This window comes from Ziziphus jujuba, chromosome 5 (genome assembly GCF_031755915.1).
Source record: "Ziziphus jujuba cultivar Dongzao chromosome 5, ASM3175591v1".
NCBI lineage: Eukaryota > Viridiplantae > Streptophyta > Magnoliopsida > Rosales > Rhamnaceae > Ziziphus > Ziziphus jujuba.
The window spans coordinates 4381771-4408765 of NC_083383.1; the positions used below are offsets into that span (position 1 = coordinate 4381771).

The window sequence follows — 26995 nt, forward strand, 5'->3', positions numbered from 1 at the left end:
CATACATGTGCTGCATCTTAAAAAAAAAAAATTCATTCCTAGTTGAATTAGGATTTCCTAGTTTTATCGTATTTTTGTTTCCTAGTTTGTTGGTTGTTTTTCATCATTTTTCTTGTTAATTTTGGTTTTTGTTGATTTTTTTTTCTGTTTTGGTCTTAAATATTTGCATTCATATATTAAAAAAAAAAAAAAGAAGGGTTGCGGCAACATATTTAAAAGGAAAAAAAAAAAACTGCACTTTTGTATCTTGTTGGAGGTCACGGGTTTGGTTATTTTTGGTGTGGAATTGCAATTTTTAATGTTGATCTTTGCTAATACAGTTTTTTGTTAATCTGTGAGTGAAAAAAAAAAAGAAAAAAAAGAAGAAGAACAAGCCAAATAAAAAAAAAAAAAACTTTCGGTTTGTTGGAGTTTGATTTGTTTGCTGGAAATTTGTTATAGCTGCTGGTTTGTGATTATTTATTCAATATTTGAGTTACTGGAGAATTATTTTTGCTGCTGGATATTTGGAATTTTGGGTGCTTAAATTATTTGGATTAAAATTAGTTAAAGGATTTGATACAAAACTTGAATTACAAGAACAAGAACCAACACTTTTCTATATTTTTGTTCTCATTGATTCTTGTTCGTATTTGAATTTATTTTTCTAGAATTTTATTCTTGAACTCATAATCTATTACCATCTGGTCTAGATCTTCAAAATTCCAACATTTTCTCATTAATTTGCTTTATTTTGCCTAGAAAAGCCGAAAACTAGGTTTTGTTGAATTCTTTCGGTATTGCCTACTTTTAGCTACTGTTTTATTGATAAGTTTAATTAAAACATGCTTGTAATCTACTTACTGTTATTGTGGGTATTTTAATTAGAACTTTAAGATAATTCATTGAGAGAAAAAAGGCAAGAGAGTGTGAGCTTAAAAGAGAGTAAAAGTCGAAACTAGTGTTCAAACAAGAGTGTCGAGACCTTGTTTGAGTGAAACACGTGAGGGGATGAATATTGTGAGGATTTATTTTATTGTTGCAGTATTTTACTAGCATGGCAGATTCTAGAATAAGAAGAGGAGACACACCACTGAGAATTAACGAAGAAGAGTCTGTAGGATTTCATGGTGATCCACGAGCTACCAGGAGTGGTGAGCAAACGGAATTGAAAGCTGTTTTGGAACAATTACAGCGGGTGAGTGCTCAAGTTGAGCACATGAATCAAAGGATGGGAAGGCTAGAAGTTTCCCAAGGAATGTCGAACACAAGAAATAGGCAAGAATTCCATGAAGGTCGAGGTCGAGGACGAGGAGGTCGTGAGAGACTGAGAGAGGAATTTGAGGAGGAGAATTTCGGTGGAGACTTTGAGGAAGGCATGGACAAAACCTTTGCTGTCCAAGAGAGAGCTGGCTGTGGAAGGTATAGGAGGGAAGAAACAGCTGACGATCTTAGCAATATCAAGGTCAAAATCCCACCATTCATGGGAAAAAGTGATCCCCAGGCATATTTGGAGTGGGAAGAAAAGATGGAGATGATATTCGATTGCCATAATTATTCGGAGGGTAAAAAGGTGAAGTTGGCAGCAATGGAGTTTGGCCATTATGCACTCCAATGGTGGACAAATGAGCAAGGCACCTGGTGAAGAGTTGGTGATGACTTGATCACAACATGGCGACAAATGAAAGGAGCCATGAGAAAGCGGTTTGTGCCATCACATTACCATAGGTTGCTGCATCAAAGGCTTCAATCTTTGTCTCAAGGAAGTAGGTCCGTGGAGGATTATTACAAAGAGATGGAGATGCTCATGATGAGGCTGAATATGAATGAAGATAGGGAGGCAACAATGGCGAGATTTCTTGGTGGTTTGAATTGTGACATTGCCAACCAGCTTGAATTGCAACAATACTTGGAGTTGGAGGAGATGTAGCATGTAGCCATTAAGCTTGAACACCAATTCAAGAGGAGGGGTGTAGGATCACGGCTTGGAGGTGCTTCCAGCAGTGGGAGATTCAATTCAAGTGGCTGGAGAAACAATTCAGCTATTGAAATCAAACCAAAACCGAAAGCTGGAGAAGAAAGTACCAACCGGTCAAAAAGGGAGGCCAAAATGGAATCTGTCCAAGCACTTAGAGGTGAGATAAAATCTGATCCTAAACCTCAAAAATCTAGAGAAATAATTTGTTTTAAGTGCCAAGGAAGAGAACATATAGCCAGCCAATGCCCAAATAGAAGAATCATGATATTAAAGGGTAATGGTGAGCTGGAATCTGCAAGTGAAGAAAACGAAGCTGAAACCGAGCAAGAGGAGGAATGCAATGCTGATGAAGCCGAACCAGTAGACACATCTAATGCTGAGTTGAGCTTGGTTTCAAGGAGAGTACTTGCTGTCTACAAAGATGAAGAGCAGATACAAAGAGAAAACATCTTCCACACTTGCTGCAAAATAAAAGGTAAGATTTGTAGCATGATTATAGATAGTGGGAGTTGTACCAACGTGATAAGTAGTCTTGTAGTTGATAAATTATGCTTGAAAACAATTAAACATCCAGAACCCTATAGGTTACAATGGTTAAATGATAGCGGTGAGATGACGGTAAATAAGCAAGCCCAAGTTAAATTTAATATAGGTAGGTATGAGGATGTTGTCTTGTGTGACATTGTACCAATGCATGCCGGACATATTTAACTAGGTAGACCATGGCAATTTGACAAAGATGCTACTCATTTTGGTCGAGAAAATAGTGTTGTTTTAAGGTTTAAAGGGAAGAAAATCAAGCTGGAGCCATTGACTCCTAAGGAGGTCTACAAAGATCAACTACAAATGCAACAAAGGAGGGAGGCCGAAAAGCTCAAGGAGAAAATAAGTATGGCACCAACGGCTTCACCATCCTTTCAAGAAGGTTAGATTGAGGTTACTGATCAAGGTAAGCTTTCTAAAACCCAAATCGAGTGGAAAAACCAAGAGAAAGCTTGATACGAACCTAGGACGACCTGCTCCTAAACCCGTATTATATTAGCCCGGATCTTGATTAAGTTCAAGTTCTAATGGAATGGACCTCAACCCCTAACCAACCTGTGGTTAGAAACCTTGGTATAATGTAGACGCCACAATAGGGGATGGAAAACCTATTGTTAAGTCAAGCTAAAACAACCAATTCTCTAATGGTGTTTTAGGTGTTCTCAAAGAACAAAGAGATAATTAATCTCACAAGTATTTTCTTAATCAAATCAAAGTTTTTTCTTATTGATAACTAAGCCTTTAAATAGGCTTTGAAAGAAACAAAATAAACCCTAAAACATAAAGAAAACCGGCCACCACACATAAAGAAACCTAGTTGGTCGAAACTATACTTCCGTTCCTAATCTAAGTTTGATTAATTAATTCCTTTATATTAAATTAGGAATTAATTAATTTACAATGGAAAGAATAAAATAAAAACCTTCCTAAAGTTATTTGTCCAGAAAATAAATAAATAAAAGCCAAAAAGTAATGGTAGTTTCCTAAAACAAAAAGTAAAAACAAATTAGAAAACTAAAAATGCTAGCCTTTTTGATCAAGTTGACTTTGATCAATCTTTGACCTCTTTGAGCTTCAAATCAGCTTCTAGATGATTTGTAGGATGCCAAATAAGCTGAATATGAAGTCCCACACGTTGCCCATGCTTGGAAAAATAAGAAAAGGCTAATACAGTAAAATACAGTAAAGCCAGCAAGCAATACAGCAAATTCGGCCAAATTGTTGAGGCTGTCCGTACAAGCCCTTTTTGATTGCATTTGAGGCTGCTTTAACTTGATTCCATGACCTCTTAGGCATATGTATTGAACCCATAAAGCATTGGAACCATTTCATGCTTCCCGGACTCCAAAAATGTACCAAAACCGTCACCCGGGTCCGTATCGGCTTCCACCACTTGGATGCTTAGAATAGGCTTTGTATCTTCAAGTATGGACAAGCTCTGTTGAGATTGATTACCCCCTGTATAAATACTCCCAGTTTGTCCTTAAATCTCTTAATTTGAGCTCTTGTGATTGCCCTAGTCTTCATCCGTGTCGAGTCAGCACCCCAGCGGGTTATTGGTGGAGCGGGCTCTGGCGGAATCACATCAAAGCTGAGGGGGGGTGAAAAAAGAGAGTAAACCCGAGAGCACCAACAATCTGGAAATTTCCGCCAATGAGAGCCAAACCGAGGGAAGAAAAAGAAAAGAAAGAAAAGAGAGGAAAAACCAGTATTTTTATTTGAGTTTTGGGGATATTAATAAGACTAGTGAATGTACGAAACCCTTGCTGGTCATGATATATAAAGAAAACTATATTAATGATCAAACTAACTTTGAAGAACTTGAATTGCCAAGTTCAATGATTTCTCTTTTGAAGGAATTTGGAGATGTTTTCCTGAATGAGATTCCAAGTGGACTACCACCTATTTGAGGGATAGAACATCAAATTGACTTTGTCCCAGGGGCTGCCTTACCAAATAGACCAGCATATAGAAGCAATCCCAAAGAAACAAAGGAACTGCAAAAACAGGTAAGTGACTTGTTTGATAAAGGATACATTTGTGAGAGTTTAAGTCCATGTGCTGTTCCTGTTTTTGTTGGTACCTAAAAAGGATTGATCTTGGAGAATGTGTGTTGATTGTAGGGCTATAAATACCATCACCATTAATATAGACATCCCATTCCTAGGTTAGATAATATGCTTGATGAGTTGCATGGTGCTTGCATGTTTACTAAAATTGATCTTAGGAGTGGTTATCATCAAATTAGAATGAAAGAAGGTGATGAATGGAAAACCACATTTAAAACTAAATATGGGCTGTATGAATGGTTCGTTATGCCTTTTGGATTATCTAATGCACCTAGTACTTTCATGAGGCTTATGAATCATGTAATGAGTCCATTTATTGGTAAATTTGTGGTTGTTTATTTTAATGATAGTTTGGTGTATAGCCAAAACTTGGATGAGCATGTGGATCAACTTAGGCAAGTTTTGCAAGTTCTTAGAAAGAAAAGATTGTTTGCTAACATGAACAAGTGTGATTTTTGCAAAGATGAGCTTGTTTTTCTAGGATTTGTAGTAAATGCTGCAGGAATCAAAGTGGATCAAGCTAAAGTGTAAGCAATTAAAGAGTGGCCGATTCCTACAACAATCACCCAAGTGAGGAGTTTCCATGGCTTGGCAAGTTTTTATAGAAGATTTGTTAAGGATTTTAGCACCATAGCCGCACCTTGAATGAAGTTGTCAAGAAGAATGTGGCCTTTAAATGGGGGGAAGTACAAGAAAAATATTTTAATTTGTTAAAAGAAAAATTGTGTAATGCATCTTTATTAGTTTTACCAAATTTTTCTAAGACTTTTGAAATTGAGTGTGATGCTTCGGGTGTAGGTATTGGAGCCGTCTTAATGCAAGAAAGAAGACCCATGGCCTACTTTAGTGAAAGAACTTGGAGATGTATGCTTTGGTGAGGGCTTTGGAGACCCATAGCCTACCCATTAAATGGAGCTGCACTAAACTACCTGACATATGACAAGGAGATGTACGCTTTGGTGAGGGCTTTGGAGTCGTGGCAGCATTATCTCATGCCAAAGGAGTTTGTGATTCATACGGATCATGAGTCTTTAAAGCATATTAAGGGTCAAGGACAGGTAAAGCATATTAAATTTTATATATTTGAGGGCTATTTGTTCGAGGAAAACAAACTTTGTGTGCCTAATTGTAGCATTAGGGAATTATTGGTTCGGGAAGGACATGAGGGTAGTTTAATGGGTCATTTTGGTGTTTTTAAAACTTTATTCTTGCTGCAAGAACATTTTTATTGGCCTAACATGAGGAGAGATGTTAAGAGAATTTGTGAAAGATGTATGAAGTGCCGAAAAACAAAATCAACATTGAAGCCGCATGGATTGTACAAGCCTTTGCCGATTCCTACCTATCCTTGGGTAGATTTGTTTATGGATTTTATTCTTGGTTTGCATAGGTCAAGGACAGGTAAGGAGTCAATATTTGTTGTAGTAGATAGGTTTTCTAAGATGGCACATTTTATTGCATGTAATAAAACTGATGATGCATCCAATGTTGCTAATTTATTTTTTAAGGAAATTGTGAGATTGCATGGAATGCCAAGAACTATTGTTTCGGATAGGGATGCTAAGTTCTTAAGTTATTTTTGGAAAACTTTGTGGGCTAATTTAGGTACTAAGCTTTTATTTTCAACTACTTGTCATCCGCAAACTGATGGACAAACCGAAGTAGTGAATAGAACTTTGTTTGCATTGTTGAGACATTAATTAGTCGAAATTTGAGAACTTCGGAGGAATGTTTGCCACATGTTGAATTTGCTTATAATAGGCCTTTACATTCAGCTACTAAATATACACCATTTGAAATTGTTTATGGTTTTAATCCTTTGGCTCCATTATATCTAACACCTTTACCTTTGAGTGAGCGTGCTAATCTAGATGGAAAATAAAAAGCTAATTTTGTAAAACAGATTCATGAGAAGACAAAGGCAAATATTAAGAAGAGGACCGAGCAATATGCAAAAGTGGCTAATCAAGGTGGAAAACCAATGGTCTTTGAACCTGGAGATTGGGTGTGGCTGCATTTGAGGAAAGAGAGATTTTCCGAACAAAGGAAATCAAAACTCATGCCGAGGGGTGGTGGACCTTTTCAAGTTTTGGAAAGGATAAACAAAAATGCTTACAAACTTGATCTAACGGGTGAGTATAATGTCAGTGCCACCTTCAATGTTTATGATTTGTCTCCTTTTGTTGCAGGTGATGACTTTGATTTGAGGGCAAATCCTTTTCAAGAGGTGGGGAATGATGCGAATCCGCCCAAGCTCGCACAACCGACAACTCACTGGGGTACTGATCCGATACGGATTAAGATTCGACCGATCACTAGGGCGCAAGCTAAGAGGTTTAAGGACGACCTTGCTGCCTTTATCTAGAATGTAATTTATTCTTAAAAGGGCTTGTCCATACCTAAAGATAAAAGACCTATTTCAAGCATCCAAGTGGTGGAAGCTGATACATTGGAAATTTTACATTGGACACCCATACATCGAACATTTTATATCAGACACCCATACATCGGACATTTTGTATCGAACACCCATGCCTCAGACATTTGACCTCGGACTTCGGACATCAGACATAACTTAGTTCGGACATCGGACAGACATAAGTTAGCTCAAACAGACATAAGTTAGCTCGGACATCAGGCAGACATAAGTTTGCTCGGACATCAGACATAAGTCAGCTTAGTTGTCAAACTAGTCAGACAAATAAGTTTAGGAAAGTTATTATTTTATTATTTTCATTGTAAATTAATTAATTCCTAATTCAAAATAAGGGAATTAATTAATCCAAATTAGCTTAGGAAAGAATGTGAAATTAGGCAATTTCCTAATTGGATTCTATGTTGGCCGAAATTTCCTAATCATTTTTGGGTTTTATTTTATTCATTCAAAGCCTATTTAAAGGCTTATTTTCAATGAGAAAGGAAACTTGAATTTTATACAGAAAATTATTTGTGAGATTGAATTCTCTTTGTTCTTTTGAGCACCTAAAACACCATTAGTAAATGAGTATTTTAGTTTGACTTATCAATAGGCCTTCCATCACCTATTGTGGTGTCTTCATTATATACCAAGGTTTCTAATCACAGCTTGGTTAGGGGTCAAGGTGACCATTAGAACTTGAATATAATTAGATCCGGGCTAATATAATACGGGTTTAGGAGCAGGTCGTCCTAGGTTCGTATCAAAACTTTAGTGAGCAAATAGAACTTCTTCAATGAACTTAAAAAAACTTATTAAAAAAATAGATATAATTATGGTTGTGTCATCCAAAAAGAGGAAATAGAGTGATCCCTTCGTGATTTTTGAAAGTATCGTCGGATGCTGTTGAGGAACAGATGTTCTGAATCAAGTAATGAAGTGAGTTTTCCAAAACATTATAAAAAAATGAAATGGAGTTTTTTGAAACATCTGAAAAAGTGATCCCTTTTTCTACCATTTAGACGAATAAACTATTATGATTATTCAGAACTCAACGGGCCTACCCCCTTTTTCTTTGTCTAATTCAAGAGGGCACTGTTGAGTTCTTACACTTTCATGTCATGTCTATAACTCGGTTCATCTGATTACTAAAGGGATGAACATAATTCAGAATATGAACCATAAAAGAAAATACCGATTAAACCGATGACAAGAATACCAGTTACAGTACCTATTAGCCAAAGAGGAATCCTTCCGGTAGTATTGACCATTTTTCCTACTTTCCTCCATATTTCATCAAGGGGTCATGCTAGAGACATAAATAGCCATAGATAATTATAAGATTATATCCTTCCGAATGAGATAAGAGAATTGCTACTATATTTTTAATATTCTTTTTCTTATTTTAATTAAGAAATAATTGGAAAATAAAACAGCAAGTACAAAAATGAGTGATAACCCCTAGTAGAGACTGGTATGATTCAATTCAATATTTTGTTCATTCGGGTTTGAATGTGTCGTAGCTTTATGATTCGGATGATATTTATCATTGGATGAACTGCATTGCTGATATTGACCCCAAAAAAGAAACGGTAGGTACAACTAGTACGTGAACAGCTAACCTGCAAAAGATATCTATAGTCACTGGGGCCTCCTAAAAAGATTTACTAAATTCATCAAGTTGTTCCAAAGGATCAAAATGGCCAATTATTAATGGAATTCCTTGTCGGCTCTCTCTTAAAATACTCGTTTGGACAAGGGCTTCCAAATACATCGTAAGCTAAACTGGTGCTGACGAATAGCCAACCCGCAATGAATAAGGAAGGTATAGTAATGCTATGAATGACCCAGTATCAAATACTGGTAATAATATTAGCAAAAGAACGTTCTCCTGTGCTTCTAGACATGTTAAACTCCGCATAGCCGAAATTTACCATTTTTAGTTTCCTAATTTGTTCTTACTTTTTGTTTTATGAAACTGATGGATTTTGGTGTAGGTTTATGTTGTTGTACCCTAGAGCACAATCATTCAAGGTGTTAGTCAAGAATGATTGTTGTTGGTTCTTGGTTCTTGATTTTATTTTTTTTAGGTTTGTTAAGGTTTTGTTTCTGGTTTTAATGGAGTTTTAGGGTTCTTGAGAAGGTTGTTAGCTTTTGGGAAGAAGAAGAAACCAAAAATGTAGTAGTTGAGAGAGAGAGCCAAAAATGTTGTTTTTCAAAATCTGTTTTTTGAATATTTTCTTTCTCAACGTTTTTCATTGCAATTTTCATACTTTTAAATACATCAAAAATACAATAAGGCATGCTGCCATATTGATCAATAAATACAAAAGCATTAAAAGTAACCAACCAAGCCAAACTACCTCAACTAACTCTAATCAATGTGCTGGGCATGCAAGAGACCTTCTTTAATGGGCAGTTCAGCTTGTCTAAGGCATTTGAATTTGAAAACCAGCTCCATTTGACTTGAAAATTGGAGGGAAGCCGTTTTGAATATTAAACTATGTTCTAGCCAAAAACCAGATAAAACAAAGTCCATTTACCCATTCAAAAGTAATCATCCCGAGGCAGTTTTGCCCAATTTTCTGGGCAACAAAACTGCACAAAGGTCAGATTGTTTTGGGCTTAACTTGGCCTTCCTAGCTCCAAATTGGGCCATTCTTTTTGTTTCTGCTTCCTCTGCATATCTAGTTTATCATATCCAAAATTCAGGTCCAAATACCAAACCTACTTCAAACGGCATCCAAGGAAGTGGACTTATGTTGCTGGAAATACAATTCCAGCAACTAGACAAAAAAGGCTTTAAGCTAGATAATGAGCTTAGGGCATTACAAAAAGGATATTGTTCTTAAACATTACAAGATAAAATAAAATGCATAAACATATATAATGTTTGGTCTTTGATGTTGCAAAACAAAGAGTGCAAGTGTAACCGAACTACCTTGCACATTGTGGCAAGATCACCACATTTCAACACTCCTCCTTGGTGTTCTTGCTTGAAATATTTAGAAGCTTCCTCAAGGTCTCAAATCTTGCTTTTGGAAGTGGCTTGGTTAAGAAATCTGCAAGGTTATCTTCGGTCTTGATATATTCCAAGCTTACTTCTCCATTTTCTTCAAACTCCCTCAAAGAGTGATACTTCACCGGTATGTGTTTTGTCCTTCCATGTTGAATGGGGTTCTTGGCTATTGATATGGCTGAAGTGTTGTCACATTTGGTGATGGTTGAACCCTCTTGAGGATAACCAAGGTCCTCCAATAATTTCCTAAGCCAAATGCATTGATTTGCACATGAAGAGCAAGCAATGCACTCGGCTTCGGCGGTGCTTTGAGCGGTTGTTGCTTGCTTCTTTGCATTCCATGAGAATGATCCACTACCAAGTGAGAAAAGATACCCCGAAGTGCTCTTCATAGCATCCAAGCGTCCAGCCCAATCACTATCCGAGTAGGCCATTAATCTCATCACATATTGCCTATCATACCAAACTCCAAAGTCTTGTGTTCCTTTTAAGTATCAAAGAATTCTTTTGGCACCTACAAAATGGTTTTGGGATGGTGCTTGCATATATCTAGACAAAACACATGTGGCATGCATAATATCCGGTCTTGATGAACATACATAGAGCAAACTTCCTACCATGCTTCTATACAGGGTTGGGTTTACCTTTGGTGTGCCATCCTCCTTCTTGTATTTGTCTCCTTGGCTCATTGGTCTTGACATTGGCTTGCATTCATCAAGGTTGAACTTTTTCAAAAGATCTTTGATGTATTTCTCTTGAGATATGAAAATACCCCTAGAGCATTGCATCACTTCCACTCCAAGGAAGTAATTCATTTCACCAAGGCTTGACATGTCAAACTCCTTTTCAAGTTCATTTTTCAAAACTTCCACATTCTTTTCATTTTCACCCGTGACCAACAAATCATCCACATAGAGTGAGATAACAATCATGCCTTATTCATTCCTTATGTATAGTGTTGGCTCATTTGGACTCCTCCTAAAGCCTTGGTAGGTCAAGTAACCATCAATCTTGCCATACCAAGCCCTAGGTGCTTGCTTTAACCCGTAAAGTGCCTTGTGTAGATAGTAGACTTTGTCCTCATGTCCTTGAACAATGAAGCCCTCGGGTTGCTTGACATAAACCTCCTCTTGAAGCACACCATTCAAGAAAGCCGACTTTACATCAAGGTGGTACACCTTCCATGACATTGAGGCCGAGATGGATAGGATGAGCCTTATGGTCTCCATTCTTGCAACCGGTGCAAACGTCTCTCCATAATCTACACCCGCTTGTTGTGCATAGCCTTTTGCCACAAGCCTTGCCTTGTGCTTGCATATTGTTCCATCCGGGTTGAACTTGGTCCTAAAGATCCATTTTACACCAATTGGTTTCTTGTTTTTAGGTTTAGAAACCAAAAACCAAGTTTCATTCTTTTCTATCATATCCATTTCGGTTTGCATGGCCTCTATCCACTCTTTCTTTTGCATAGCTTCTTGAGCATTGGTAGGATCACTCAAGGCAACATTGTACCTTTCATATATTTCAAGCAATGGCCTTTCTCCTCTAACACCATCTCCAATCTCCAATTCGGCTCCAATGGTCTCAAGTGCATCCTCCTCATCATCTTCATTTTCTTCATTGTCATTGTCATTGGTTTCTTCTTCTCCATCATCCAACCGAGCATTATCTTCATGGACAAGAAGCTCCTCCTTTGTCCAATCCCAAACAGCATCTTCATCAATCCTCACATCCCTTGTTACCACAAGTTTCTTGGTTTCCAAGTTGAAAACCCTAAAACCTTTGGTAACCTCACTAAAGCAGACCAAGATGCCCACATTTGCCCTTTTGTCAAGATTGTCTCTCATGTGTGGATGACATGGAGAAAACAAACACTTCCAAAGATTTTTATGTTATCCAAAGATGGTTTTTCTCCATACCATATCTCATAGGGTGTCTTGGACTCATTGGCTTTGGTGTATGCTCGGTTTTGGATGTAGCTAGCCGTGTATATGGCTTCGGCCCAAAACTTCTTTGGCATGTTCTTCTCATGTATCATGCACCTTGCCATCTCCATCAAGGTCCTAATTTTCCTCTCACAAACACCATTTTGTTGTGGTGTGTATGGTGTTGTGAATTGATGCACCATTCCATTTTCTTTGCAAAAATCCTCCATAGCCAAGCTTGTATATTCTCCACCATTGTCGGTTCTCAAGCACTTCATCTTTGCATTGCTTTGGGTTTCCACCATCTTCTTGAATTCCATGAACTTCTCAAGCACTTGTGACTTGGTTGTTAGAAAATATACCCAACACATCCTTGAGTAGTCATCAATGAAGGTTAGGAAGTACTTACATCCTCCAATTGATGACAAACTCATTGGTCCACACACATCTGAATGGACTAGCTCAAGCTTCTCCTTAGCTCTCCATGAACCGGCTTTAGGGAATGGAAGCCGTGTGGATTTCCCTAGTTGGCATACATCACATAGGCGTTTCATCTCCTCAATCTTTGGCATGTTCTTCACAATGGCATTGGTGTTTTTCATGGCACCATAGCTAGAATGCCCAAGCCTTTTATGCCAAAGTTGAGAAATGGACTCCACTTTGGTTTTTAAGGCTTGTTCATTCTTAACTAGGTCCAATCTATAGCTTTTGTCCTTCAATGGTACCTTAAACAGCTCATTACCACAAGCATCATATATGATACATCCATCTTTTGCAAAATTTAAAGCAAAGCCTCTTTCTACCAATTGTGCTACACTAAGCAAGTTTTCACACAAACTGGGAACATATAACACATCTTTTATAATTTTGGTACCTTCCTTGGTGTTCAAGCACATATCTCCTTTGCCTTCTACTTTCATGAACCGGCCATCACCAATCTTCACTTTGGTTCTGTAGTTTCGGTCAAGCTCCACAAAGCCATCCTTTTGGAAACTCATGTGGTGTGAGTAACCACTATCCACAAGCCAACCGAGACCACTACTTATGACTTTAAGGCATGTGGCCACAAATAGGTTCTCGGCTTCTTCATTAACCACATTGGCTTGTTGTCTCCTTTGCTTGCATACTTTGGCAATGTGGCCTTTTCCTCCACATCTTTCACAAGATGCATCCGGCCTCCAAAAACACTTGGATGGTGGATGTCCAAGCTTCTTGCAATGAGGGCAAGGTGGATGCCCTCCTCGGTTTTGATGGCTTTGTTGTTGTTGTTGTTGATTCCATCCATTTTTGTTGTTGTTTGTGTTGTTGTTGGTTGTAAAACCGGTTTGGTTGGTGTTGTTGCTCTTCCTTCCTTTATTCTTCTTTTTGTTGCCGTGGCCATCATAGAATGCACTCTCTATGGTCTCCTCCTTTCTAATGGCTCTCCTTTGTTCGGTTGCTTGAAGAGCATTGATGAGCTCACTCAAGGTTATTTCACTAAGATTTCTAGATTCTTCAAGGGAGGAAATCTTAGCTTCAAACCTTTCGGGTAAGCTCACCAATACTTTCTCTACTACCCTTTGATCGGTCAATTGCTCACCAAGGACCCGAATTTGATTTACCACTTTGAGCATCCTTTCCATGAAATCCTTGACAAGCTCATTCTCCTTCATCTTCAAGGTCTCAAACTCTCTTCTTAAGTTTAAAACTTGCATTTGCCGAGTTCTAGTATTTCCATGGAACTCCTCTTGAAGCTTTATCCAAACCTCTCTAGCACTTGTGCATGACATTATCCTTGTAAAAATGGAATCACTCATGGAGGAGTGCAAGGCAGTGAGGGCCTTGAACCCTTTGGCAACTTCGGCCTCATGTGCATTTCTTTGTGCTTGGGTTGCATTAGCTCTCAACTCTTCCACTACATAACCTTCTTCTATGACTTCCCATAAACCAAAGGCTTGAAGGTAGGCTTTCATTTTTATACTCCAAATGGAATAGTTTTGTCCTTCAAACTTAGGTGGTGTTGGGGTTGCAAAGGATTGTGAGGCCATTTGAAAAAATGGTTTTTGAAAAGTTTTGAAAAATGGACACAAGAACAAGCTCTCGGGTGGTGGTGTTTTGGTGAGTTTCAACTAGTCTTTTTGGGAGGTTTTGGTTTCGGTTGGAAGGCTTTAGGTGGGGGATCCTCTCACAAATGAAATGGTCTAGGTTGAAAGCTCACAAGGTCCTAAGAAATTACACTATGCTCTAATACCATGATGGAATTTGGTGTAGGTTTATGTTGTTGTACCCTAGAGCACAATCATTCAAGGTGTTAGTCAAGAATGATTGTTGTTGGTTCTTGGTTCTTGATTTTGTTTTTTTTGGGTTTGTTAAGGTTTTGTTTCTGGTTTTAATGGAGGTTTAGGGTTCTTGAGAAGGTTGTTAGCTTTTGGGAAGAAGAAGAAACCAAAAATGTAGTAGTTGAGAGAGAGAGAGCCAAAAATGTTATTTTTCAAAATCTGTTTTTTGAATATTTTCTTTCTCAACGTTTTTCATTGCAATTTTCATACTTTTAAATACATCAACAAGACAATAAGGCATGCTTCCATATTGATCAATAAATACAAAAGCATTAAAAGTAACCAACCAAGCCAAACTACCTCAACTAACTCTAATCAATGTGCTGGGCATGCAAGAGACCTTCTTTAATGGGCAGTTCAGCTTGTCTAAGGTATTTGAATTTGAAAAACAGCTCCATTTGACTTGAAAATGGGAGGGAAGCCTTTTTGAATATTAAACTATGTTCTAGCCAAAAACCAGATAAAACAAAGTCCATTTACCCATTCAAAAGTAATCAAACCCGAGGCAGTTTTGCCCAGTTTTCTGGGCAACAAAACTGCACAAGGGTCAGATTGTTTTGGGCTTAACTTGGCCGTCCAAGATCCAAATTGGGCAATTATTTTTGCTACTGCTTCCTCTGCATATCTAGTTTATCATATCCAAAATTCAGTTCCAAATACCAAACCTACTTCAAACGGCATCCAAGGAAGTGGACTTATGTTGCTGGAAATACAATTCCAGCAACTAGACAAAAAAGGCCTTAAGCTAGATAATGAGCTTAGGGCATTACAAAAAGGATATTGTTCTTAAACATTACAAGATAAAATAAAATACATAAACATAAATAATGTTTGGTCTTTGATGTTGCAAAACAAAGAGTGTAAGTGCAACCGAACTACCTTGCACATTGTGGCAAGATCACCACATTTCAACAGAAACTACCATTACTTTTAGGTTTTTTATTTATTTTATGGACAAATAACTTTAGGAAGGTTTTTATTTTATTCTTTCCATTTTAAATTAATTAATTCCTAATTTAATATAAAGGAATTAATTAATCAAACTTAGATTAGGAAAGGAAGTATAGTTTCGGCCAACTAGGATTCTTTATGTGAGTGGCCGGTTTTACCTAGGGTTTTTAGGGTTTATTTTGTTTCTTTCAAAGCCTATTTAAAGGCTTAGTTATCAATAAGAATTAACTTTGATTTGATTAAGAAAATACTTGTGAGATTAATTATCTCTTTGTTCTTTGAGAACACCTAAAACACCATTAGAGAATTGGTTGTTTTAGCTTGACTTCTCAATAGGTTTTCCATCCCCTATTGTGGCGTCTACATTATACCAAGGTTTCTAACCATAGTTTGGTTAGGGGTTGAGGTCCATTCCATTAGAACTTGAACTTAATTGAGATCCGGGCTAATATAATACGGGTTTAGGAGCAGGTCGTCCTAGGTTCGTATCATTTGGTATCAGAGATATATTCTATTCAGGTTTGATCTATCTTTATTTGTTTTATTCCTTTTTGTGTTATTCTGCAATTTTAGCATTAGGTTAAGGTTGCATCCATCCCCTACACGTTCTGCATCTTAAAAAAAAATAAAAATAAAAATAAAAATTCATTCCTAGTTGAATTAGGATTTCCTAGTTTTATCGTATTTTTATTTCCTAGTTTGTTGGTTGTTTTTCATCATTGTTCTTATTGATTTTGGTTTTTGTTGATTTTTTATTTGCTGTTTTAGTCTCAAATATTTGCATTCATATATTCAAAAAAAAAAAAAAAAAAGAGTTTGCGGCAACATTTAAAAAAAAAGAAAAAAACTGCACATTTGTGTTTATTTGGAGGTCACGGGTTTGGTGTTTGTTTTGGAGTTGGAATTGTAATTTTGGTAATTATTCTTGCTACTGCAGTTGTTTATGTTCTATGAGTGAAAAAAAGAATAAAAAAAAGAAAAGAAAGAAGAGGTAAAGCTGAATATAAAATAAAAAAAAAAGAAGAAAAAAATATTTCGATTGTTGGAGTTTGATTTGTTTGCTGGAAATTTGTTGGAGCTGCTATTTTTTTTATTATTTATTCAATATTTGAGTTGCTGGAGAATTATTTTTGCTGCTGGATATTTGGATTTTGGGTGCTTAAATTATTTGGATTAAAATTAGATAAAGGAATTGATACAAAACTTGAATTACAAGAACAACAACCAACACTATTCTATATTTTTGTTCAATTTGATTCTTGTTCGTATTTGAATTTCTTTTTCTAAAATTTTATTCTTGAACTCATAGTCTACTACCATCTGGTGCAGTTTTCAAAAATTCCAACGTTTTCCCATTATTTTGTGTTTTCTTGTCTAGAAAGCCGAAAAATTAGGATTTGTTGGATTCTTTCGGTATTACCTACTTTTTGCTTAGTGTTTGTTGATAAGTTTAATTAAAACATACTAGTGATCTAATTGCTGTTTTGTGGGTGTTTTAATTAGAACTTTGAGATAATACATTGAGTGGAAAAAGGCAAGAGTGTTGAGCTTAAAAGAGAGTAAAAAGTCGAAACAAGTGTGCAAACATGAGTGTCGAGTTCTCATTTGAGTGAAACACGTAAGGGAGTGAAATTGTAAGGTCCTATTTTATTTCTATTGCATTATTATACTAACATGACAGAAACAAGAATGAGGAGAGGAGAGCCACCCTTGAGGATCAATGAGGAGGAGTCCGTAGCATTCCATGGCGATGCCCGAGCTACTGGGAGCGGAGACCAAGTGGACATGAGAGCTATTTTGGAGTCAATACAGTTGGTTAGTGCTCAAGTTGAGCATGTGAATCAAAGGATGGGAAGGCTAGAAGTTTCCCAAGGAATTCCAAACATAAGAAATAGGCAAGAATTCCATGGAGGACGAGGCCGAGGACGAGGAGGTCGCGAGAGACCGAGAGAGGAATTTGATGAGGAGCCATTCGGTGGAGACTTTGAGGAAGGTATGGACGAAAATTTTTCTTTCCAAGATAGAGCTGGCTGTGGAAGATATAGGAGGGAAGAAACAGATGACAATCTTAGCAATATCAAGATCAACATCCCACCATTCATGGGAAAAAGTGACCCCGAAGCATGTTTGGAGTGGGAAGAAAAGATAGAGATGATATTTGACCGCCATAATTATTCAGAGGCTAAGAAGGTGAAATTGGCAGCAATGGAGTTTGGCCATTATGCACTCCAATGGTGGACCAATGAGCAAAACACCCGAAGGAGAGTTGGTGATGACTTGATTACTACATGGCGACAAATGAATGGAGCCATGTGGAAGCGATTCGTACCATCACACTATCATAGGTTGCTGCATCAAAGACTTCAATCTTTATCTTAAGGACATGGATCTGTGGAGAATTATTACAAGAAGATGGAGATGCTTATGATGAGATTAAACTTGAATGAAGATATGGAAGCAACCATGGCAAGGTTTCTTGGTGGTTTGAATCGTGAAATAGCTAATCAACTAGAATTGCAACAATATGTGGAATTGGAGGAGATGTTGCATGTGGCTATTAAATTAGAGCATCAATTCAAGAGGAGGGGTGTAAGATCATGGTTTAGAGGTGTTTCTAACAGTGGAAGGTCCAATTCAAGTGGCTGGAGGAACAATCCCATCTATGAAAGCAAGCCAAAGCCGAAAGTCAAAGAAGAAAGTTCAAACTGGCCAAGGAAGGAGACTAGAATCAAATCTGTCCAAGCACCAAAGAATGAGGTAAAATTAGATCCTAAACCTTCTAGAACTCATGATGTTGTGTGTTTTAAGTGCCAGGGAGGAGGACACATTGATAGCCAATGCCCGAATAGAAGAATCATGGTGTTAATGGGCAATGACGAGCTAGAATTGGAAAGTGAAGAAAGTGAAGATGAAGCCAAGCAAGAGGAGGAGGACTTGGAGGATGAACCCGAAACCTTGCAAGCATCCAATGCTGAATTAAACTTGCTTTCTAGGAGAGTACTTGCTACATACAAAGATGAGGATGAAATTCAAAGAGAGAACATCTTCCACACCCGATGTGAAATTCAAGGTAAGATTTGTAGTATGATTATTGATAGTGAAAGTTGTACAAATGTAATTTGTAACATTGTAGTTGAGAAATTAGGCTTAATAACTATTAAACATCCAGAACCTTATAGATTACAATGGCTTAATGGTAGTGGTGAAATAAAAGTGAATAAACAAGCCAAAGTAAAATTTAATATAGGTAGATATGAGGATGTAGTTTTATGTGATATTGTCTGGACATATACTATTAGGTAGACCATGGCAATTTGATAAAGATGCTACTCATTTTGGTCGAGAAAATAGTAATTTTTTTAGGTTTAAAGGGAAGAAGGTCAAGCTGGAACCATTATCTCCTAAAGAGGTTTACAAAGACCAATTACAAATGCAACAAAGGAGAGAAGCCGAAAAGCTTAAGGAAAAAGCAAGTATGGCACCAACGGCTTCACCATCCTTTCAAGGAGGTAAGAATGAGGTTGCTGACCAAGGTAAGGTTTCTAAGACTCATATTGAGAGGAAATATCAAGGAAAAGCCGTAAGAGAGGGGAAAGAAAGTGGCAAACCCGAGAATATGGAGAAGGAAGAAAAATCCGAAGGTGTGCGCCAATCCATGGGAAAAAAAGAAAAAGAAAGAAAAGAAAGGTTAAGCAGCAACTTTTATTTGAGTTTAGGGGATATTAATAAGGTTATTGAGTGTAAGAAACCTTTGCTGGTCATGATTTATAAAGAAAATTATTTTAATGATCAAACTAACTTTGAAGAACTTGAATTGCCAAGTTCAATGATTTCTTTTTTGAAGGAATTTGGAGATGTCTTCCCAAATGAAATTCCAAGTGGACCACCATCCAATCAAGAGGGAAAAGGTGAGCTTGCTGTCCAAGGTAAGTCTTCTAATACTCAGGTTGTGTGGAAAAATTTTAATAAAACCAAGAGTGAAAAATTTGGTGCAAAAGCCGAGAGTGAGGAAGGTGAGATGGCCATGAGTGAGAAAGGAAAAGGAAGACAAGAAAGGAAAAATATAAATTTTTATCTTAGCTTTGGTGACGTTAATAAAGTAATTATGAATAAGAAATCATTGCTAACCATGAATTTTAAAGATACTTATTTAAAGATGTCATTATTGCATAGAACTTTATCTGCATTGTTGAGAGCTTTACTTAGTGGCAATTTGAAAATTTGGGAAATATTGTTTGCTAACTTTAAAAAGTGTAATTTTTACCATAATAAGCATGTATTTCTAGATTTTGTTGTAATAGTGTTTGACCCAGGAGAATTGGTTTGGTTACACTTACGAAAGAAAAGGTTTCCTAATCAAAGAAAGTCAAAGCTCATGCCTCCTATGGATGGACCTTTTCAAGTTTTGGAGCCAAATAACAAGAATGCCTACAAGCTTGATTTACCGGGTGAGTATAACATGAGTGCTGCATTTAATGTTGCTGATTTAAATCCTTTTGCTGCAGGTGATGATTTTGATTTGAGGACAAATCCTTTTCAAGAGGAGGGGAATGATGTGATTCTGCCCGAGCCCGCTCCACCGATAATCATCTGGGGTGCTGACTCGCACGGATGAAGACTAGGCCAATCACAAAAGCTCAAATGAAGAGATTTAAGGACAACCTGGGAGTATTTCTATACGGGGTAATCAATCTCAACAGAGCTTGTCCATACTTGAAGATACAATGCCTATTCTAAGCATCCAAGTGGTGGAAGCCGATACGGACCCGGGTGACGATTTTGGTACATTTTTGGAGTCTGGGAAGCATGAAATGGTTCCAATGCTTTATGGGTTCAATACATATGTCTAAGAGGTCATGGAATCAAGTTAAAGAAGCCTCAAATGCAATCAGAAAGGGCTTGTACGGACAGCATCAACAATTTGGCCGAATTTGCTGTATTCCTTGCTGGCTTTACTGTATTTTACTATATTAGCCTTTTCTCATACTTCCAGGCAAGGGCAACGTGAGGAACTTCACAATAAGCTTATTTGGCATCCCAAAAAGACTATTGAAGCTGATTTGGAGTCCAATTGGATCAAAGAAGGGTCATTACCAACATAGCCGAAATTTACCATTTTTAGTTTCCTAATTTGTTCTTACTTTTTGTTTTAGGAAACTACCATTAATTTTAGGTTTTTTATTTATTTTATGGACAAATAACTTTAGGAAGGTTTTTATTTTATTCTTTCCATTGTAAATTAATTAATTCCTAATTTAATATAAAGGAATTAATTAATCAAACTTAGATTAGGAAAGGAAGTATAGTTTCGGCCAACTAGGATTCTTTATGTGAGTGGCCGGTTTTACCTAGGGTTTTTAGGATTTATTTTGTTTCTTTCAAAGCCTATTTAAAGGCTTAGTTATCAATAAGAATTAACTTTGATTTGATTAAGAAAATACTTGTGAGATTAATTATCTCTTTGTTATTTGAGAACACCTAAAACACCATTAGAGAATTGGTTGTTTTAGCTTGACTTCTCAATAGGTTTTCCATCCCCTATTGTGGCGTCTACATTATACCAAGGTTTCTAACCACAGGTTGGTTAGGGGTTGAGGTCCATTCCATTAGAACTTGAACTTAATTGAGATCCGGGCTAATATAATACGGGTTTAGGAGCAGGTCGTTCTAGGTTCGTATTAGAATCAAATACCATTTCGAAATGAAGATGTTTTTTATTTCCATTTCAAAATGGAATTTCAATTTAAATAGTGAAATTAAAATAAAAAAAAGGCTTTGCAGGAAGATCTTAAAAAAAAAAATTGATACAGTTTGGTTCCTAAATTCAATTAGAAGTACTTTTAGAGTCCAATTCTGGCCCATTCTATAAGTGAAAGGGAAAATGCAAAGACTACCATTATAGCAGCCCAAGCAAGACTTACTATATCCATGTGATTTATGTCCTCTATCTCTATGAATACGAAGGAATTATTCAATTATTGTTGATTAATAATAAATTATTGTTTAGTAATAATAAAAAAATCACTGGCGCAGAGTCAACGGGGGGTTCTGACCCAATACTGTTGATAAAAAAATCCAATTATAACACGTTCATATAATTGTAAGATTTCTGGTATAATCAGAAAACATTAAGCACCAACAAAATACACGGGACAACCTTTTGATTGAAGTAGCAAAAGGTTGTTACTAGTAATAATAAAACCTATTCTTTCTTTTGGTGCCCTTCATTTTATTTTTTACTAAATAAAAAGTATAAAAATATAGAATCAAGATAGATCACTATCTACCGCATACCTTTATTTCTTTCTTTCCCACCTTTTCCATTTGATCTACGTCTCTGATTGGCTTTCTGAAACATTCGAAGACGTCTTATTACACGTTCTTGATTAGTAGGATTTTATCTATTCCGCACTGAACTCGCAAAAAATTTGAAAGAAAAGAACAAGATTAGAAATCCGACACTTTCGTCCACTCAGCCATCTCTCCCCTAATTGAAAAGAGGTAATTACTGTGTTACATCACAAAAATAAGGCTTGAAAAAAGCCCTTCTTTTTTTATTTATCTATTTTTTAAGTGTTTTTTAGAAAAAATAAAAAATAGAAATAATGTGAAAAAAATAATATATATTATTAATAATAAATAAATAAACCTCTTTGGGTTCGTCTGAAGGCCCTTTATTTCCACGGCTTGGCCTAATCAGTACCTAACCAGGCTGGCCCTCTTTTGTTTTGTTCAATCGTAATAAGATAAAATGATTTATTTAATTTGAAAACAATTGATTTGAAACCAAAACAAAAGGGCTTGTTATTGAAATAACAAAAATCATAAAAAGACTTATTTTGATATAGAATCAAATGATATAGAATCAAAGCGAGATTTCTTATCTTCTTTATTTTCCTTATTTTATTTTTTTTTTACTGATATTTTACTGAAATAAAAAATAAATAAAAATATGTATATAATAAAAAACAGAACTATGGATTCGTGCACAATGCATTTTTTTTCTGATCCTATCTTTTGATTACGCCCGAGTTTCTTGTTCAACAAAAAGTCCATTTATATACAATAATCGGATTGGAGTGGGTATAGTTTAGTGGTAAAAGTTCGATTCGTTCTATTAACCCCCGAATAGTTAAGGGGTCTCTCGGTTTGATTAATATTCCATTCCGAGCAAAAACTTTATTTCTTAAAAGGATTAAATCATTTACCTTTCAATGAAAAATTTGAGGAAGAATACACATTCTCATGATTTGTATCCAAGAGTCAATTAAAAATTGAAAAATCGGATTATGAAATTATTAAACATAATTTATTTTTTTTAATTGGATCAATCAATATTTCCAATTGAATGAGTATGAGTAAAGGATCCATGGATAAAGATAGAAAGTGTATTTCTAATCATAACTAAATCTTCAATTTTTCTTTTTTGTATAGGGAAAATTGAAACAAAATAGCTAATTAAACAATGATTTTGGTTTACTAGAGACATCAAAAAATTGTTTTAGCTCAGTGGAAACAAAATCCTTTTCCTAAGGATTCTTTCAAATAGAAATAGAGAACGAAGTAACTAGAAAGATTGTTATAATTCCCTCGTTTCTACAAGGATCATTTAGAAAGTGGGCCATTTTGAATGCATTTAGGCCGAAGAAGCTGGCATAGATGTTATGGGTTGAATTTTTTTTTAATTTCATTGATATTTGGGAATTTATTTATCTTCCATAAAGGAGCCGAATGAAACCAAAGTTTCACGTTCGGTTTTGAATTAGAGACATTAACAATGATGAATCAACACTGAATATAACCCCTAGCCTTCCAAGCTAACGATGCGGGTTCAATTCCCGCTACTTGCTTGTGCTTACTTTCTCTTATCACTATTCAATATTTTTCAATATTTTTTTTTATAGTCAAAAACCTATAAATCTATATATCTAATAGATATTTATATCTAATATATATTTATATATTTTGATATTTATTGAAATATCAAATTTCTAATAAATATGTTTTATAGAAATATAAACAAAATGAATATAATTAATGTAATGCATAGTTGAATACACAATTCCCGAAATTCTTTTACATATGCGTTTCGTCCGAATAATAAATGTGCAAAGAAAATAAATATAAAAAAATTAGAATACAAAGCGTCCATTGTCGAATGGATAGGACAGAGGTCTTCTAAACCTTTGATATAGGTTCAAATCCTTCTAAACCTTTGGTATAGGTTCAAATCCTATTGGATGCAATTTATTTCCATATATTTTTAGATTTCCATAAGAAAGATCTTTTGAATAATTTGAATAAGAGGCGCTCTTATACACTTTGTACTTCTAATATAATTATAATCTAGTTTATATATTATTTCCATTTATATATTATTTCCATATATGTAATATATATTATATATTTAAATTTATTATATATTTAATGTATGTTGATATGTGTATATAATTATTATGTATTTAATATTAATATTATATTTAATATATTATTATTTATTGTCCATTGTCTAATGGATAGGACAAAGGTCTTCTAAACCTTTGATATAGGTTCAAATCCTATTGGACGCAATTTATTTCCATATATTTTTAGATTTTCATGTCAAGAAAGATCTTTTGAATAATTTGAATAAGAGGCACACTTATACACCTAGTACTTGTAAAATAAGTATAATCTAGTTTATATATTATTTCCATTTATTTAATATATATTATATGTTTAAATATATTATATAGTTAATGTATGTTAATATGTGTATATAATTAATATGTATTTAACATTAACATTATATTTAATATAGAAATGTAATATATTATTATTTCTATATTATTATAGAAAATAATTATTACAAAAAACAAAAACTTTTATATTTAATTATTTTTTAATGTTTTATTTTAAAATAATTTAATATTTTAAAATAATTTTAATAATTATATAATAGAAAAAGTATATAATTTAATAATTATTATTAAAATTAGTATTAAATTAAGATTTAATTAATATTGAACTAAGATTGAGAAAAATTAAAAGTGATCAATTTCTTTTCTTAATACTTATTCTTGAAGTAGAAAACGTTCCAACTGTTTCTAAATAGCTTCTTCCAAAAGTGCTTCTGCTTCCTCGGTAAATATCTTGGTAGAAGCTATGATTTCTTGGAACTGAGGTTTATTCATTTTTAAGTAAGTACGTAACTCAACGAGAAATTTGCTTACGTGCCCAAATTCTAATGAATCAAGATAACCATTGGTTCCAGTATAAATAGTCATTATCTGTTCTTTGACAGCGAGAGGGGTTGATTGAGATTGTTTGAGCAACTCACATGAGCGTTGACCTCTTTCCAATTGATTCTGAGTAGCTTTATCGAAATCAGAAGCGAATTGTACAAAGGCTTCTAATTCTACGAATTGTGCCAATTCTAATTTTGATTTGCCAGCTACTTTTTCATGGCTTTAATTTGAGCTACGGACTCCACTCTGGATACAGAAATACCCACATTAATAGCAAGTCTGATTCCGGCATTGAATAGATGGGCAAATAAGAATATTTGTCCATCTGTAATGGAAATTACATCAGTAGGAATATAAGCCGAAACATCTCCCGATTGAGTCTTAACTATTGGTAAAGCAGTCATACTTCCTTCACCTAAATGAGAACTTGATTTAGCAGCTCTTTCCAAAAGGCATGAACGTAAATAAAAAAATCTCCCGGATAAGCTTCTCGGCCTGGCAGTCTGTGTAATAAAAGAGACATTTGGTGATAAGCCTATGCTTTTTTTTAGAGATCGTCATAAATAATTGAAGTGTGTTATTCACAGTACATAAAATATTCAGCCAGAGTAGCTTTAGCGAGATATTGTAATGTAGCCGGAGAATCGACTGTCCCAGCTACCATAATAGTGTAATCCATTGCTCCCTTTTCCTGTAAAGCAGTCACCACCTGAGCCAAGAAGATGCTTGTTGACCACTAGCTACATAAACGCCTTTTACATTTTATCCTTGTTGATTGAGAATCGGATCTATGGCTACTGCTGTTTTACCGGTTTGCCTATCCCAAATAATTAATTCTCATTGATCACGTCCTATAGGAATCATCTAATCAATAGCAGTAAGTCCTGTTTGAAAAGACTTGAAATAATACCCGGGGCGGGATATTCAATTAACCAGGATTTAGAAGCTGAAATTTCACCTTGACCATCAATAGGTTTAGCTAGAGCATTTGTGACATGGCCTAAAAAAGCCTCACTTATCGTGATCTGAGCAATTTTTCCTGTTACTTTTACAGAACCTCCCTCTTGTATCATCAAATTGTCACCCATTAATACAACACCGACATTATTTGATTCCAAATTCAGAGTAATGCCTATCGTATGTTCTTCAAAGTCTACTAATTCCCCCACCATTACTTCATCAGGACCATAAATACAAGCAATGTCATCGCCTACTTGGAGTATAGTGCTGGTATTTAAAATCTTTACTTGTTTATTATATTGCTTAATACGTTCATGAATAATGTTACTAATTTCATCTGCTCGAATAGTTACCATGAGTGTTTCTTAATTCTTTATTTTTGTTTGAAAGAAAAATAATGCATGCGGTAGAAAGACTAACCCTTTATTTCTATCATCTTTCCGAACATGCCAATATTAGTCTTAATGGTACGTAAATGTAACTCAGTATTCAAACAACTATTCAAAGTTCCTAGAGCTCCTTGTAAGGCTGGTTGGAAAACCTGTTGTCGAACTTGATTAATAGCTTTTAGTTGTTCAAAATGAATGGTTTCATTTCTGGAATTTTCTAATTGTTCCAAGGTTTTATAAGTTGAATTAATCAAATTCAATTCTTCTCATTCTATTTAAGAGTGTCCATTCACTTCAAACTGCTCCGCTTCCATTTCTACTTTCCACAAGTAGGACTGGGCTTTTTCCAGCTGTTCCACACCCCCCTCCCCCCTGTGTAGTTCTTATGAATTTTGAATAGTCTTCAAGATCCGCTATTTTCAATTATTTAATAAATCACTTAATGAAAGTAGATTATTTTTCCATTCATTTCAAAACTTCCACGATCCCTTCCTGAACCAAACATGAATCTTTTGATTCATTTAGCTCTCATGCCCAATTACTTATTTATGGGGGAAGGTCCCTAGCTTTTTTTTTTTTTTTTTTTTTTTTTTAATGTAATGAGCCTATCCTCTTTTCTCTATTCATATTTGTGAAAGTATAGAAACTGATCACTAATCCAAGAACATAATATTCAGAGGACTCTTCTAACCAAACAAATAATTGTAAGCAAAGTTGTTTTTTTTTTTTTTTTTTTGTTCAAATCCAAAGAATTCTCTTTACTTTATACATAGGTCATCGATTCAGCATTGGATAAAAAAGATAAAAAAAAAGGGGGAGTTGAAATATCCATTTTTCTAATTTTTAAAAATCAAATACAAATAACAGGTTCAAGTCATTTTTTTATTAACATGAGTGTTTTATATCGAAAAACAAATTCCAACTCTTTGATACCATTTATGGATTAACATATTCTATATTAACATAGTAGTAGAAATAGTACCACACTGCATCTGCACTTCAAACGATTTAGGTACCAAACTGCATTTGGACTTCAAATGACTTAGCTTTAAATAATCCCACATTATTGGTTGATAGAGAATCAAAGTTGATTTACCAATGAATCATGAAATGCTGTGGTTCTTAAATATGATTTCTTAATTTATTCAGAAGTAATTTGCAGAATCGTGCACCTTTTCGAGTTATAACATAAAAAAGTGCAGTTGGTTGGATCCATCTATT

At 35.3% G+C, this 26995-nt stretch overlaps 2 pseudogenes; both read right to left on the reverse strand.

Moving 5' to 3' along the window:
- Window positions 1-24251: 24251 nt before the first annotated feature.
- On the reverse strand, window positions 24252-24986 carry LOC125419967 (ATP synthase subunit alpha, chloroplastic-like; annotated as a pseudogene).
- A 201-nt stretch (window positions 24987-25187) lies between these two features.
- LOC125419966 (ATP synthase subunit alpha, chloroplastic-like) lies at window positions 25188-25741 on the reverse strand (annotated as a pseudogene).
- Window positions 25742-26995: the final 1254 nt, after the last annotated feature.